The sequence below is a fragment of the Haliaeetus albicilla genome, chromosome 8 (genome assembly GCF_947461875.1).
Source record: "Haliaeetus albicilla chromosome 8, bHalAlb1.1, whole genome shotgun sequence".
NCBI lineage: Eukaryota > Metazoa > Chordata > Aves > Accipitriformes > Accipitridae > Haliaeetus > Haliaeetus albicilla.
The window spans coordinates 30,177,979-30,196,182 of NC_091490.1; positions in this window are offsets into that span (position 1 = coordinate 30,177,979).

Sequence of the window (18,204 nt, forward strand, 5' to 3'; positions counted from 1 at the left end):
AACTTTCCTTGAACATGAACAGCTCCTGCTCTTTCTGACTTACTAAGCTTGCAAAATAGGACATATACTGATAAAGTTCCACGAACAGAAAATGCCAATTTGGGTTTGAGACCTGAATTTAAAAAAAAAAAAAAAAAAAAAAAGTCCACTTTTGGTGAGTAGGTAGAATTTAGAACTTGGAAAAACAATTTTCATTATTTTTAGTATGTATTACTGCTGGCAGATGCTTCCAGACCCCTCAGAACCAACCCACACATTCTCTTTACCATAGTGTTGCTAATACAGTGAATGCATTAAAAGTGATTTAAAATTCATTAGCAAATATGTTAACTTTCTATTTTAATTTTATTCAGTTGTTCCAAAAGATTTCAGGGAAACATGGTTGTGGATAGATGATTACAACCAATGACAATACATAACTATGCAAAATTATTTCTTAAGAAATAACCACAGCATATACATGTTTACTCCTAGTACATCCATATCAACAGTATATATATATATATAAAAGATATTTGATTTTATGCTCAGACCAATGTTTAGACCTATTGTTTTTTTCCCAAAGTTTCTCAACTGCATAAAGTAATAAAAAGAAATGACAATAAAAGGTTGTGCCCTAGACTCCATGATCAAACCATGGTGTAAACTTCTGATCTAAGGAACTAGCCTAGGAAATATACCTTAAAGTAGAAAGGGTATTACCTACAAGTAAATTATGCTACTTTGATGAAAAGGAGTTGTGATTTCTTTATGAATCTTTCGTCTATACCTGGGAAAATAGAGTCTTCATCATAAGAGATTCGGACTCGTTGCCCTGGACTCCAATTTTTTTCTGATAAGTGAGATAAGAAGATACAGAAATTCATTAGGCCTAAGAAGTTGAATACTTTGAGTGATTTTATGGTATAATATTAGGCTGGATCTATAGAGAATGAAAAAGTTGAGGCTTCCCACTTAAAAACATATCTGTCTTTCTTTTACCTCTTTACTGCCATAAAAGAGAAGAATACTGCAAATTTCACACTATGGTGGGCAATGTATTTTAAAATACTGCAGCAGCTATACAAAGAGAAAGCAACAATTGAAAATTTTCTTGAAAGTCTGTAATGTCATGGGGCTCTTTTCTCATAGATTATAAACACTTCACAGATATTATAGAGCTAATTTAATTAAAGTAGGTGACTAAGGTCTTCTAAAGAAAATAAGCCAGATAGGGTGATGATTTGTAATCTGTATTGCTCCAAAGTGCCTAAGAGTCTAAATTTCCTATAATTGGCTTCACTTTTATACAAAGAGCCATATCCAAGAACAGCTACTTGAATATAGTATTAAGAATAAGAAGGAAAGGGAAATAATGACACTCCTGTTTGAAAAATACAGCTATAGTTCACTGCTTTTCTGCTGATATATAATTATTTTCTACTGATGAAGCAGGAGCAGATCAAGTCTCATCTTATTTGTGAACTGAAAATACAGGGAACTTTCTAAAAAGCTCTGAAAAATTAATTTTCTGATTTTATATAAAAGGTCAAAGTTCTTTTAACTACTTGTAGTACTGTAACATGTCTGTAAACAATCTTTCCACAAGTATATAAAAATGAGGATTCCCATGTACTGTTGAATTAGTAGACAGAACTGTTTTCCTACAAGTATTAAGAAATTGTCTGGAGAATGACAGCAAAAAAAATAAAAAGCTTCCAACTTTGACAGTAAAGGTCTGAACTAAAATATAACATGACTCCTCAGCGAGACATCAGGGCCTAGAATGAGGTGGCTTGAACTCCAGGGTAGCAGGTCCTTTACTAAAATCTTCCACTTTCACAAAAATTATTGCAGATTATTATTTTGGCTCTGAAATGCCTAGCAGGCCTTATCTAGCATACTAGAATTGTAAAATAAATGGGGTTGGTTCATGGTGAAAATCCTCCTCCTCCTTGCTGCAGCTGGTTGCTTCACTCCCTTTTGCTGGGCACCTCTCAGAAGAGTCTGGCTCCATCTCCTCTCTAACGTCTATCAGGGGGTTAAAGACAGCATGTTTTGCCCCACCTCTTACCCCATAGCTTTGTCCCTTTCAGTGAGTTTGTCCATAAACTCAGGTCTGTTAGATTCTCCTTATACTTAGCATGTTCCAACCATGGTGCATTTTCTTCATCCTCTGCTGAGCTCTCTCCAGTTTGTTTATCATTATCCGTCATGTAAAGCAGGTCATACAGTGCCAGGTGCAGCCTCACAAGTGCCAAACATAGGGACACTGAGCTCTGCTTTGTGAATCCTAGGCATTTCTGATAAATTTCATTGAGAGAGTATGCTTATCATTCTTAGCAATATCCCTGATTTATTTCCTTTTATAGGCTGGAAAAGATTGTAAGCTAATAACAATTCTGCTAACATATTATTTGCTAACAATTATCTGGGTTTATTAATAGAAAGGCATTATCTTCCAAGCTTTTCTCATGAACTAAATCAATCATTTAAATTTTGTTTTCTACCTACCTGATTCTATTGACCTTATCATTATAGAACCCAGGTGCCTCAACTTTTGAGAGGCATTGTCAAAGAATATAATCTGCATAATTTCAGGGTCTGTTTACAAATAAACACAACAGACTAAAAGTCTGGTAAAAATGGCTGACTCTGGTAATGATAAAGATAAGCAACAGAAGGAGCAGAGAAAAAAAATAGGTGTAATGATCAAGACTAAGGAAGCAAGTCTTCTTTTTCAAAGTTGTTTTTACCACCTTGCCTTTTTGACCTTTAAGCTATATATAATTAAGGATAGAGGCATTTTTACCACTTCTGTGGAGAAAAAGGGATATGGTAGATTACTAGAAGACAAAAATAACTGAGAAGAGCTATTGGGGAAGAAAATAGGACTCCTAATATTGAGGACAGAGAACTTCTAATTTTGCTAGCAAGAACATAAATTTAAGACTTTGATCTACTCTGTATAAAGTGCAGTGACAAAGCAAACATAAACTGATGCAACTCTTCAGGCTTCTATGCTATAGTTTCTATGCTATAGTTTCTATGCTACTTTCATGGGCTAAAATTCATTGGCTAACAACCAGACTCTTTAAATAAACTAATAAATAAAATATATTGTAAAAATAGAAATAATTTAATATAAAAGGGAAGAAGACTTATGCTGGGTGTAAGAAAAAAAAACATTTTCGAGATGATTCAGGTTCCCCTGAATGAGAGATGAACAGGCATAAAAAAGAAATAAGCAGTAGGCAACAGCAAATGTGTTCTATGAAATGCTATCATGAAACCCATGACTGTAGCAGCCACATATTGTGGGAGGCTGGGAAATTGTATTTGCAATTCTAAATGAACAAAATGCATGTGAAGCAATATACAAGCCTCTTCTTTCCATCATGTTAGGAACTATGAAATGAAATGAGGGCAAAATAACCATAATTTTAAAAAGATTGAAATAAAATAAAAATGGAAGAAATAGGAGAAAAAAAGAGTGCTACAGGAAGACAGTTGACAGTCAATCATGAAAAGCATTTAACAGTAACAAAGAAAGCTAAAATGATCATGAAATGCACAGAGAGAAGAAAAAAGGAAAAAAAAAATCTAAAAGTACATTTGTTATTTGAAGAATAAAATATCCACTTCTGCAAATATTAAGAAGTTTGCTGCCATAGATTACTAGGTGGAAGGAAATAAAATCTTTTACTGATATTTCAAAGTGTGGGAAAGGTACCTCATTCACTTAAAGATTGTGGACAAGTTATCTTTTACATATATTATCAACATCTGGAAAACTTTGTGAGAAGGAATCACAGGTCTGTAATGCTGGTAAATTTTGGCTAATCGTTCCTGGAAAATATTGCAAACATCTTCTGCTACTTGTTTTTTCTCTGTGAGTGTCAATGAGTTTATCAGAAATCAAAGGAACTCTCCTGTGGGACCTTCAGAAGATCACTAGTAATTGCCTGAGATATTCATTATACTATGAAGCCCTATTAGAAGCATTATATGCACATTTGACCATGGTCAAAAAAAAAGAAAGGGGGGGTGTGTTTGCGCACATGTCTGCAAGTTATATTTTTTATATATGTATAAAATTTAAGTATGTTATATACATAACATATATATCTCACCGGATCAATTAGATTGAAAGGGAGCTCTGGAGATCATCTAGTCCAGCCCCCCACCAGCTCAGGCAGGGCCAGCTAGAGCAGGCTGGCCAGGACCATGTCCTGTCACATTTTGAATATCTCCATAGATGGAGTCTCCACAACCTATCTGTGCAACCTGTTCCAGTGTTTGACTACCCTTACAGTAAAAAAAGCATTTTCTTTTGTTCAGAATTAATTTTGTGCATTTACTTTGTGCCCATTCCTTCTTGTCCTGTCAGTGGGCACTGCTGAGAAGAGACTGGATCAATTTTCTTCATTACCTCCCCATCAGCTTTTTATGAACTTGGATAAGATCTCCCTGAGCCTTCTCTTCTCCAGACTGAACAGTGCCAGCTCTCTCAGCCTCTCCATGTATGGAAGATGCTTCCGTTCCTTAAGCATCTTTATGATCTTATGCTCAACTCATTCCATAAGTCCATATCCATGTTGTACTGGGGAGCCCAGAACTGAACACAGAATTCCAGATGCAGCCTCACCAGTGCTGAGAAGAGGGGAAGGATCACGTCCCTTAACCTGCTGGCAGCATTCTACCTCATGTTTCCCAGAATACTGTTGGTCTTTTTTGCTGTGAGGGTGCATTGCTGGTCAGCTTGTTGCCCACCAAGACCCTGACGTCCATTTTGGCAAACCTGCTTTCCAGCTGGTCAGCCACCATGTTGTACTGGTGCCTGGGGTTATTTGTCCCCAGGTCAAGGTCCATGTGAATGGCAGCACAATGATCTGGTATATCAGTCCCTCATCCCAGCCTTGTATCCTCTGTGAACTTGCTGCGGGTGCACTCTAATCCAGTGACCAGATCATTAATGAAGATGTTGAACAGTACTGGCCCCAGTAATTGACCTCTGGGGTACACCACTAGTGTTTTCCCTCCAACTTGACTTTGTGCTACTCATTACAGCCTTAGGGACCTGGTCATTTAGGCACTTTTCAATCCACCTAACTTTCCTCTTATCTAATAGTTCTTTATCATCTTGTCTATGATGATGTCATAGGGGACAATCTCAAAGGCTTTACTAAAGTTGAGGTGAACATCATCCACCGCTCTCCCCTCATCCACCAACCTAGTCACCTCATTGTAGAAGCAATGAGTGTGGTCAAGCATGATTTCCCCTTTGTAAATCCATGCTGACTACTCCCCATCACCTTTTTGTCCTTCATGTGTTTGGAAATAATTTCTGGGAGGATTTTCTCCATCCCTTTCTCAGGGACTGAGGTAAGGCTGGGTGGCCTGTAGTTCCCCAGGTCTTCCTTCTTGACATTCTTGAAGATAGGAGTGATATTTGCTGTCTTCCAGTCTTCAGGAACATGTGCCAGTCACCAAGACCTTTCAAAGGTAACTTGAGACTGGTCTCACAATGACAGCCAGCTCCCGCAGAACTTGCAGGTGCAACCTGTCAGGCCCCCACTTAGGTATGTTTAGTTTCTTTAAGTGCTCCTTAACCTAGTCCACCTCCACCATGGGTATGTCTTCCTTGCTCTAAACTTTGTCTCTTGTCTCAGGAGCCTGGGATATACAGAAATATATTTTTAAATATACGTATTAAAGAAGTAACTGCTCTGGAACAGTTTCTGACTTTTTATTACAGCCATGTAAACTGACTCATTTCATCATAGTTATATAGGATGTCAGTCAGTAATAAAAAATTTGAACAGCTCCAGGGATCTGCTTTTGCTTAGCCTGAAGAATAGGAAGCTTATCATTCTCGGTCATTCTCAGACTTTCAAAGATCTATTAGATTGCACCAGATTTGTATATTTTGCCATTTTTCACTAGCATTTTAATGGAAACATTCACAAATCTAAAATAGCCCAGATGTAAAGTTATATGAGCAATGAAAACTCAGAAGACATATTTTCTGAAATAAATCAAGGTAAAACAAATGGTATAAAATATCTTTGATTCATACAAAACAGAACATACTTAAAGCAAAGTCGTGCTTCAACAGCTGATCACTTGAACTTCAAAATTTTGGAATTCATATTCTCATTTCATAGTCTCTGAGGTGAGTCCTGCCCATATTCATGTGAGTGAAGGAAAATGAAGGCTAATAGCAGTCTTGTAAAAATAACTGATTTCAAATGATTGAAGAGATTTTTTGCTATGAATTTTTATTATAAAGATTTAAATGTTTCTCTTTTCTTTTTCTATTAATGCAAGCCAACACTAAAATATTATTTTGTCTGGGTTTGACACAGTGTTGTAGAACAAAGGAGCACAGAGAATTTGCCAGGCACCAATTGAATTTACAGGTTAGAGCTGAGATAAGACTGTCTACTCAAAATGAAATGTACAGATTACATTTCGATGCTTCACTGCATCTGTAGATAAGATAGTTCATTTAGCTTTTTCCTATCCCATGCTAATGTCCATTTTTCAGTTTCACTAAAGGCCAGTCCAGCCATAATGTAACATTTTTGAAACAGACTGGCTGGATTATTTTGAGTTACTACTATCCAAAGTGGTGTAAATCCAGAGACCTGAAGTATTAATGTCCATGCTTGAAGAAAGTCTTCTACAACTTCTGGAAAAAACTGTAAGTTGTTTAAATAACTCAGGGTTCAGCATTTCTTCCATTCAATTCTAATTTTCTTTCATTTATTTTTCATTTTCCTTCCTTTTAATTTTCATTCAATGTCTTACCTTCCATGTGTATTAAAACACAACTTCATCTCTTAACACAATAATAGCTTGGAAATAACTATGTATAGTTTGCTTTATGTCTTTTTAGGGGAAAAAAAAAAGAAATGGGACATAACTCATGATGTCATATTGTTTATTTTCAAAGCCTTGCAGACAAACTTTATATTGTGAAACATAATGAAAAATTTTGAGAACAGTTCACATATTTATTGTTCAGTGACTATACATTCTTTAACTTAGATGATTCTTATCAATCTGTTTAGAAATTGAAGTATCTGAGGACTGAAATTAACTGAGGTGCACACTTAATAATAAAATTAGTACTTAAATTTCAGTCCTAACATCAGAATAGCTATACAAACCACTTTAAACATTTTCAGATAAGTTAACCATCAAGAAGATTGAAACATCACATCTCCATATAGCAAGTTTTAATTCAAAATTAATTTTATATTGAAAAAAGCTACCAAAGATCTACATATCTCAAAATATAGAATTAGAAAGGAGAAATATCAAAAAAAAAAAAAAAGGAAGAAAACAAACTAGCAACAGCAACTAAGAGACAGACTAAGACATAAAAATAACTAAACAATGATAGGCAACATTTCTGTAACACAAGAAATCCAGCTAGGTTTATGTCAAGCTTAGTGATTTTTCTAGTAAAACACAAAATATGTTTCCTAGAAATATGAAAACAAGAAATCTGATCAAAGGCCTTTTTATAAAGTGTTGTTGAGACATGTCCTTGAATTCTAGTCTTCATGTGAAAACAGGTTCCTTGAATAGCTACTTTGGGACTCACAGAGTTTTCTGGATAGAGTGAGTCACCATACTTCTTACCTGATTCCAAAAAGATGCCAAAACCTCTCTGAACTACAATAGAAAAGTAATGATTGAGTCTTACTGAAGAAGGTCTTTATGGAAAAGAGATCTTTATGGAAAGATAAACAGGGGCCACAAGGCAATTAGGAAGAGCTTGTTTCTTTCCTTAGTTTCACAGCCCAGCTAGGAAAGCAATCAGCTAAGAAGAGACCAGCATAATATCATACGCCGTTGAAATTAATAACTGAAATATCTGTACCTTTAATCAGTTAATAGGACTCATTCCTAAAACTTTTTATTTGATTAAATTGTTTTGACAGTCATTGCTATATTAGGTCCACTGATATAATACCTGTTCCTGAACTGTTCTCTTGTTAACTTGACCTTTTCAAATATGGAACATTTTGGATATGCTTTCGTTTATAGTTGTGGCTACACCACAGTGTGATATTTCAATTTAATATGACAGTTTTACTATGTCTCCTTCTGTCTAGGAGTAGAGTTTATGGACACAGTACAATAACTAATAAAAATTGTATAATAAACCAAAACCAAAACTGGGCAACTTTGTCATTGAGATGTACTAAATTGCTTAATACAGATACTTTAAAAGACAGAACAGAGCACATTAAGAAATTCTGTATTTTATATTCCTAGTGCCATTATATTAATTTTTTTTTATCATCCCATACATATTCATAGCTAGGATATCTTCAAGCACTTGCTGTTGCCAGAAGTTGCAGGCTATTATAGACATAATATAGAATTCAACAAAAGTTGTAACTACTGATTTCAGTGGCCCTGAGGCAAAGGACACATCTCTTAAATGGAGCATTCTTAGATTCCCATTTCTTGTCTCTTATTCTAACCATCTCAAACGCATGTTACATGTAGCATCTATGTAGGTGTCGCAGGTGAAAAAAGATCATTCTTTACTAGTAGGCCAGAGCCAAGGATTGACATGGCTCAAGTACTCCTACATTGAGTTTATAATCTGTATGACAGCATGTATTCATGAGGTAGCATGATGGTAATCAGAGAACTGAAATATCTTTGTTCACTGACTCTTCATAGCTCTCTCAAATCTGCTAAAGAGGAAGGCTATCTGAATGAAAAGTGTTTGTTGTAGCAAACATGGATTCCCAAAGAGTTTTATAATGAACCATTCTTATATTCCAGGCACGTTGTTTTCTTGAAAGGCTCCCTAATTCTGAACTTATTTACACAGACAGACGGTATCTTCTCAACCTTCACAGGCACCAAGTAAATACCTTCAAATTTTTGAATCGTTGCTAGAAGGTTCTCCTCTGTTACAGGAACAAACACAGAAAATTTATCAGTTGTCTGTGTAGATTGAAATCCAGATGACATTTACAAAAAGAAAATGTAGGTCTCAGAAAAGTTAATAACTCTGATGTATACTCCTAAGACACTTATGCAATTTTCCAAAATTAATCTCTCTGAATGAAAGTAAAACATGTATTTAAAAATTTATAATATTAATTTTAAAAATAAGTAAAAGTGGTGAAAACCACATAAGCTGCTATAGATCTCTATATTTATTAATAGAGAATAAGAAATATTTTTATAATATTAATTTTAACATATATTACCATTTCCTGTAAAAGTATTTCAGAATGAAATAGCAATAACCTGTAGCTGTCAGTTGTTAGTGAATGCCTTTTTATTAGAGAATGAGAGATACTTTCTTAAATAATAGATAAGAATAGAGAACAAAAGTTCTTTAGAGTTTTCTAAATAGCTAGTCAGGCATTTCTATTATATGTTTTATGTATTTCTCTACAAAGAGCTACATGGTAACTGCCCAGTACAAGATTAAATAGAATTTCCAGGTGAGACACACTTGATGAGAGAATTCATAAAATTGGAAATGGAAACTGTTGAGATCAGCCATTGCTACATTAAATCCATAATTACACTTTATGGTAAACATTTCGTGTTTCCCCCAATCTAAACATATTTCCTTATCTGATGACATTTAGATTTTTCCTTTAAATCAATTTATATTTATTCTATGGACTGCACATTATCTTTCACCAAATATAAGAAACAGAACTAAATTATTTGAACAAACCAGATTGTCACTGATTTTCAATTAAATCAAGACTAGCCAAGTCATTTTAGTTCTTGTTGCTAAGGAGACTCTCAATTATTTGTTGATAGCAGATTATTAGGCCAATCTTCTCATATTGTTATTACTCTACACTACCACATTTTTTGGCAGATAAACAGCCAAATTCTTCAGGATAAGTACACTTTTGAGATGGAGTGAGGAAATTAGGGAATGCCTGATGGCTTTGCAACAACGGTGTGCTCATGAGGATCTCAGGGTATGTCCTGTGCCTAAGTCATTTTCATTGGCAGGAAAAGGAATGTCAATGAATAAAAGGTAGATTCAGAAAGAATAGAATTAAAAAAATATATTTGCTTATAGAATTCTTTCCTTGAGCAGTACTTTTTCCCTTTCAACAGTAACTATCTCGAAAAACTAACTTAAGACGTACAAGGAAAGGTTAAAAGCAGCAAGATAAGGTGCTGTGAGGGGAATCAGGCACTGGACTAAACTAAAACCTAAAAATTGAAATGGCCATACATTTGACAGAAGTATGAGATGACATGTAAATTGAGCAAGGCCTGAATGTCATGAAAAAAAAAAGATCAGTAGAAATTAGCATAATAACATTTTTTAATGTTCAGAACAAAACTTATTGTAATTACTGTGTTTAAATTTCAGGGGCATTTCTTCAGAATAAAAGCTGATTTCTGCATCAGAATTGTTCGGCTCTAGTTGTAGCAAACTGGAGAAATTTGTGGGTTTGTATTTGGAAAAACACCTTGCTGCTTTGACAAACATATGCTGTGTCCTGGGAAAGGCACGTTGAAATTTCACCATCGAGAAAAAGGTCTTGAAAATGTTACTTCTCCCTAAGAAATTTTTGGGAAGTGAAACACGGTCATGTTTGCAAAGCCTGAGTGACAAATCCTAGCTATTGTCTATATGTATACTACATTATTCATTTCCACCCTATAGCAACAGATACAGGTTGTCATTAGTCAGATCTCTTGCCTTCAGGGCTTATGTTAAAATTGTTTATGGCAAGAAATTTCCATTACATGAATGGAAAACAGGTAATTGGAATAAATCTCTCCCTGAACAATGGATCTTGCATAGCATAATGATGTGTCACAACTTCACTTTTAACCTGGAGAGTCTTTTCTATGCAATTTAGGTTGGAATCTAAACTGAGTATCTATTGACATCAACAGGCTTTATCTAAGCATTCATATGTAAACCAGAATTACATATATGACAGAATAATCCATGATTTTTGGTCCTTTTTAATGTAGTACAAAACTGCAGTGTTTTTTAAACTTTAAACCAGAAGCTCAGCTTTATTAAAAGTTAAACAAAAGAAACTGTGTAAGACAATATCAGGAAAATACTATTCATATTACTAATAATAAAACTGCTAAAAGTTTAGTAAGATGGGAGGCAAATGAAAGAAATGTAAAATCAGGGAAGTAGCAGGGGAAACCAGGGGAGGTATGGGATTTGTCATTATCCCTACAAGAGTAGCTGTGACAAGATTTTCAGGAGTTTTGTCTTATTGCCAGAGCTTCTAATTTTTTCATCCATACAGAGCATTTCCTTCATATTTACATTTACATCATATGGATAACTTATTACATCTCAATTATGAAGTTTCTGTATTGCTATCTGGTTATGCCTCTGAAAACAATTGGAGGTTGATTTTATCTATGCATCTCACCCTGACTTCACATCTTGTGATAACATGATAGCCACCAAACTGGGGTCTGGTTCATGTTCTGTCAAATACAGTGAAAGAACCTATTTTAACAGGGACACACCCAGATCTGTTCTTAGTTCAGACCTCATCACTACTGTAAATTATTTAAAATCACCTTAACAAAATCCCTTTTCTTCTTACCTTTCAAGTAATGTGCTATAAAAGGCAAGAAAATACAGTGAAATGCGCTGAGACACTCACTGAAGTAATGAGTACTTTATGCACTGAAGAGACAGTACCCTGTGATGACGATGCCATTTCATTCCCTGCTAGATAGCTGGAGATCAGCTAACCCTGTATCAAAGTTGTGAATTTGATCAGCACTATATCACTGTGGAAACCTTAAAGAAACAACAGATTTCTGTCATCTACATTTGTATCAAATGAGTATAGAATGTTTAAATGGATGCCAATAGGTACTGGAGGAAATTAACAGTTGTGTGGCCATTACTTGAAAACATGACTTCATAATTCAACTATGTTTTGAGAGAGAGAGAGAGATATTTCAGTTACAAAGTGGGCAAAACCCACAGAGCTATTAGAAGTGCAGCTTTTAAATAAACAAATGTTTGACAGTTCAAACTGTTTATTTAATTTGCAGCAGGGAATGTTAACAATATGTTGCACAGAGGAGAGAATGAAATGAGAACACAATTGCATTTCTGAGGCAAAAAGAGATAAGGATTTCCTACAAGACACAATATCAGTGGCAGAGCTGGGAATAGCCTTACTGTCTTACTCCAGCTCCGTTGTTTTGTTTGTTGTACTCCTGTAGAAGCATTCTCTTTACATGGCATAAAGATGGAGCAGTATCCCTTTCCCACGAGAGAGGGATTTTGATTGCCAATTGTTGGCAGCCAAGACATAATTTAAAAGCTTTAACAACAACAGCACAGAACTCAGCATCTTCTGTATTGATAGGTTTTTATACTTATTAGGAAGATGACAGAAACTAACCTTTTTTAGCCATTTTTAATTTTAGTTACACAAACAAAAATGAATAATGTTACTCATGAATTCAGCAAAGTAACTCCAGATTTAATGCACAATTAGAAAGATCACAGCTTTACTCAGATGCTCACATATTCATTAAGGTCTATGTTTCTGCTTATTTATAGAAATTAATATAGAACAACTGCACAGCACAATTTCTACTTTTTTCAAACTTCTGTGCACCAGCAGGTCAGCAGCATTGTCTTCTCTATAGGATTCTACTTCTCCTACACTCTCAAGAGCTGAATCAAAACCTGGAGCCAAGCAAAGAACCAAATAAGGAATATCACCACATCAGATCCTTAGATCCCTGTTCTGGAATCCCTGAGATCCCGGAGCATCCTTGAAACGCCTCTTTCCCAGTGAAGAAAGCTAATTTTTGCTACAGGGAAAGAACATGTCAAGCAGGGAGTCTTCTGCAGTTACAGTCAGTGAAGGTGTTTCTTGCACGCTCAGGCTTTACAGCCAAAAGTACTTTCCTAAACTCATTTTCTTTCCTCCTTTTCAACAAGCAAAGGAGGAGGAATTTCCAGCATTCCTTAAAAGGCCTAAAGAACTGTTGGTCAAGCACAGAGATGAGCATGACTCTACCTCAATAAACTAATTCTTAGCTAACTTAGTTCAACCCTACAAAACAGCACTTCTTGAAGCAACTATACATTTCTGTAGATACCCCAATGGCAGATTTTTTCCTAAAAACATCGGACACAAATCCTGGACTGATAGTGATGAATTCACAAATTATTATTTTACAGAAATTTCATCACAACCTTTCATCTGTTACCTCTGAAATTTTTCACCTACATATCTATCAACTTGATCAAAATCACATGCTGCAACTTTGATAGTCATTCATACTAACAGGTCAATTGGTTTAGGTCACTGTCGTGGTTTCAGCCCAGCCGGTAACAAAGGACCACGCGGCCGCTCGCTCACTCCTCCCGCCCCCCTCCGGTGGGATAGGGGGGAAGACGGAGGAGAGGAAAAAAAACAAACCTGGAACCTCGAGGGTTGAGATAAAGGCAGTTTACTGGAACAACACAAAGAAATTGCAACAACAACAACGGTACTAATGAAAAAGTATACAAAAAGAGTGATGCACAGTGCAACTGCTCACCACCCGGGACCTGACGCTCTGCCACTTCCCCCACCGAAAAGAAGAGCACACCCCCTGGCCCGCTCCCCCTTTATATACTGAGCATGATGTCACATGGTATGGAATAGCTCCTTGGCCAGTTCAGGTCAGCTGCCCCGGCTATGCCCCCCACCTCCCAGGTTCCTGTAAAAAAAAATTAACTCTATCCCAGCTGAACCCAGGACATTATCCACCCCTTATTCTATACCATCTACATCATGCCCAGATCCTACATTTTCCAATCGACCACTACCACTTCCTTGTCTTATATATATAAGTATATGGACTTGCGTCCGTCCCCGTCGTCCCCCCGCACACACACACACACGCAAATGGTATTCCTTTAGCGTATGGGCTATCCCTCTAATGTGTCCATTGATTTTATTTAGTCCATGACTTTGGGGCTCCGTCTGTTGTAACAGTTCTTCAGGATAAGAGAGATGGTGTGAGATGGTGGGTTGTTGTATGCTGCCTCTGGAACTTGTGGCTAGTACATTTGGTGCAACTCACGCCCTTAGTCTGCAGGTCGAAGATGTTGATCTTGAGGAAATTGCTGGGTGTCATTTCAAGTTCTGTCGCTGTTGTACTTGGCTTAGTTTCAAAGTCCATCCCGCAGTCATTTGGGTAATTCTTACAGTAATACCCTTGATATGGCATATAGACACTATAGATACAATGACATGCATTGGCAGGGTATTTAGCAGTTAGGTATCATACAGCCCAATTCATTGGCTATTCTCTCCCAAAATCAAATCTCCCTGAGGTACACATCGAACTTCCCCATCCTTCTGCATCACCCACCAGGTGTACCCAGGTCCCTGAGCAAAAACAACCCCTTGAATGGGTTTGCCTCTGCTTGAGGGAGGACTAACCCAGACTGTCTTTCCTAACATACTCCTCATGCGCACTACAGGGACTTTACCGCCTTCTACAGTATGTGGAAGTCTTGGTTGGGCGGGGCCAGCCCGATTGGCGGATCCTCTAGTATTAACTAACCAGGTGGCTTTTGTTAAATGTGTATCCCAATGTTTGAAAGTCCCACCCCCCATCGCTCTCAATGTAGTTTTCAGCAGTCCGTTGTATTGTTCGATTTTTCCGGAGGCCGGTGCGTGATAAGGGATGTGATATACCCACTCAATGCCGTGTTCTTTGGCCCAGGTGTCTATGAGGTTGTTTCGGAAGTGAGTCCCGTTGTCCGACTCGATTCTTTCTGGGGTGCTGTGTTGCCATAAAATTTTCTCTTCAAGGCCCAGGATAGTGTTCTGGGCAGTGGCATGGGACACAGGGTATGTTTCCAGCCATCCAGTGGTTGCTTCCACCATTGTAAGCACATGGCACTTGCCTTGGCGTGTTCGTGGGAGTGTGATATACTCAATCTGCCAGGCCTCCCACTGTTTATATTTCAGCCATCGCCCCCCATGCGACAGGGGTTTTTGCCGCTTGGCTTGCTTAATTGCGGCACATGTTTCACATTCGTGGATGACCTGTGCGATAGTGTCCATGGTCAAGTCCACCCCTCGATCTCGAGCCCATCTATATGTTGCATCTCTCCCCTGATGGCCTGAGGTATCGTGGGCCCACTGAGCCATAAATAGCTCACCCCTACGTTGCCAGTCCAGGTCCACCTGAGACACTTCAATCTTGGCGGCCTGATCTGCCTGCTGGTTGTTTTGATGTTCTTCAGTGGCCCGACTCTTGGGTACATGAGCATCTACGTGACGTACTTTTGCCACTAGCTTCTCTATCCGAACAGCGATATCTTGCCACAGTGCGGCAGCCCAAATGGGTTTACCTCTGCGTTGCCAGTTGCCCTTCTTCCATTGCTGTAGCCACCCCCACAGGGCATTTGCCACCATCCGTGAGTCAGTATAGAGATAGACCACTGGCCACTTTTCTCTTTCAGCAATGTCTAACACTAGCTGGATGGCTTTCACCTCTGCAAACTGACTCGATTCACCTTCTCCTTCAGCAGTTTCTGCAACTAGTCGTGTAGGACTCCATACAGCAGCCTTCCACCTCCGATGTTTTCCCACGATGCGACAGGACCCATCAGTGAACAGGGCATATTGCCTCTCATTTTCTGGCAGTTTATTATACAGCGGGGCCTCTTCAGCCCATGTCACCTCCTCCTCTGGCAACATTCCAAAGTCTTTGTCTTCTGGCCAGTCCGTGATCACTTCTAAAATTCCTGGGCGACTGGGGTTTCCTATGCGAGCCCGTTGTGTGATCAGTGCAATCCACTTACTCCACGTGGCATCAGTCGTGTGATGTGTAGAGGAAACTTTCCCTTTGAACATCCAGCCCAGCACTGGCAGTCGGGGTGCTAAGAAGAGCTGTGTTTCAGTACCAACCACTTCTGAAGTGGCTCGAACTCCTTCATATGCTGCCAATATCTCTTTTTCAGTTGGAGTATAGCGAGCCTCGGATCCTCGATATCCCCGACTCCAAAACCCCAGGGGTCGGCCTCGGGTCTCTCCAGGTGCTTTCTGCCAGAGGCTCCAAGTAGGGCCATTCTCCCCAGCTGCAGTGTAGAGCACATTTTTAACATCTGGTCCTGTCCGGACTGGCCCAAGAGCTACTGCATGAACAATCTCCCGCTTAATTTGTTCAAAGGCTTGTCGTTGCTCAGGCCCCCATTTAAAATCATTCTTCTTCCGGGTAACTTGGTAGAGAGGACTTACAATTTGACTGTAATTTGGAATATGCATTCTCCAAAAGCCTACAACACCTAAGAAAGCCTGTGTTTCCTTTTTATTAGTCGGTGAGGACATAGCTGCTATTTTGTTGATCACGTCCGCAGGGATCTGACGACGCCCGTCTTGCCATTTTACTCCTAAGAACTGGATCTCCTGCGCAGGTCCCTTGACCTTACTTTCTTTTATGGCAAAGCCCGCCTTCAAAAGGATTTGGATTATTTTCTTCCCTTTCTCAAAAACTTCTTCTGCCATGCTGCCCCATATGATGATGTCATCAATATATTGCAGGTGCTCTGGAGCTTCACCTTTTTCTAGTGCAGTCTGGATCAGTCCATGGCAAATAGTGGGGCTGTGTTTCCACCCCTGGGGCAGTCGATTCCAGGTGTACTGGACACCCCTCCAAGTGAAAGCAAACTGTGGCCTGCACTCCGCTGCCAAAGGAATGGAGAAAAATGCATTAGCAATGTCAATTGTGGCATACCACTTAGCTGCCTTTGATTCCAGTTCATATTGAAGCTCTAACGTATCTGGCACAGCAGCGCTCAGCGGTGGCGTGACTTCATTCAGCCCACGATAATCTACTGTTAGTCTCCAATCCCCATTAGATTTCCGCACTGGCCATATGGGACTATTAAAGGGTGAGTGAGTCTTGCTGATCACTCCTTGGCTCTCCAATTGGCAAATCAGCTTATGGATGGGGATCAGGGAGTCTCGGTTGGTGCGATATTGCCGCCGGTGCACCGTCGTGGTAGCAATTGGCACCTGTTGTTCTTCAACCTTCAGCAACCCCACAACCGAAGGGTCTTGGGAGAGACCAGGCAGGGTAGACAGCTGTTCAATCTCCTCCGTCTCCAATGCAGCTATACCAAAGGCCCAACGGTACCCTTTTGGGTCCTTGAAATACCCCCTTCTGAGGTAATCTATACCAAGGATGCACGGGGCCTCTGGGCCAGTTGCAATGGGGTGTTTATGCCACTCATTCCCGGTTAGACTCATTTCGGCTTCCAATACGGTTAGCTCTTGGGATCCCCCTGTCACACCAGAGATACAGATGGGTTCTGCCCCTTTATAACTTGATGGCATTAGGGTACATTGTGCACCAGTGTCTACTAGAGCCTTATATTCCTGTGGGTCTGACGTGCCAGGCCATCGAATCCACACTGTCCAGTAGACTCGGTTGTCCCTCTCCTCCACCTGGCTGGAGGCAGGGCCCCTCTAATCCTGGTTAGAATATCTGTTACCCACTTTTTGCACATGTGAATCAGAAGTCCCTTCAAGAGGATCAGAAATGAGATCGGCCCATCTACTGCGCCCGGGGGACTGCTCACGGGAAACTGGAGCAGCAGTTTTCCAAGAAGAATCTTCTTTTCTGGTTGCTTTTTCTCGCAACTCCCGTACCCGTGAATCCAAGACTGAGTAGGTTTTCCATCCCACTTCCTCATGTCCTCTCCATGGTCACGCAGGTAAAACCACAGGTTAGCCCGTCGTGTGTACTTTCTCTCTCCTCTCTCTTGGGCAGAGGAACGCTTACTCCCAATAACTGCAATGCGGGCCTGTACAGGTGAGGAGGAGGACATATCTACTTTGAATTGCTGGAACTCTCGGGACAATTCCTCTACAGCTGAGACACAGGCCTGTAGGGAGGAAGAGAGACTTCCTTCATATTGCCGGAGTTGGACAGCCAATTCATCCACCGTTTGTCCATAGCCTTCTTTCCAGGACATTACTGCCAATGAGTTGGCATAGGTTGGTGGTGCACTTCGTAGAAACTTCTGCCACATCGGTTGTGTGCATTGGACTTCATCTGGATCTGTGGGTGACTGCGCATTTTCTGGATCATTATAAATCACCTCCAGCACAGCTAATTCCCTCAGGTACTGGATACCTCTCTCCATGGTGGTCCACTTGCCTTGGTGACATGTAACTTCATCCCTGA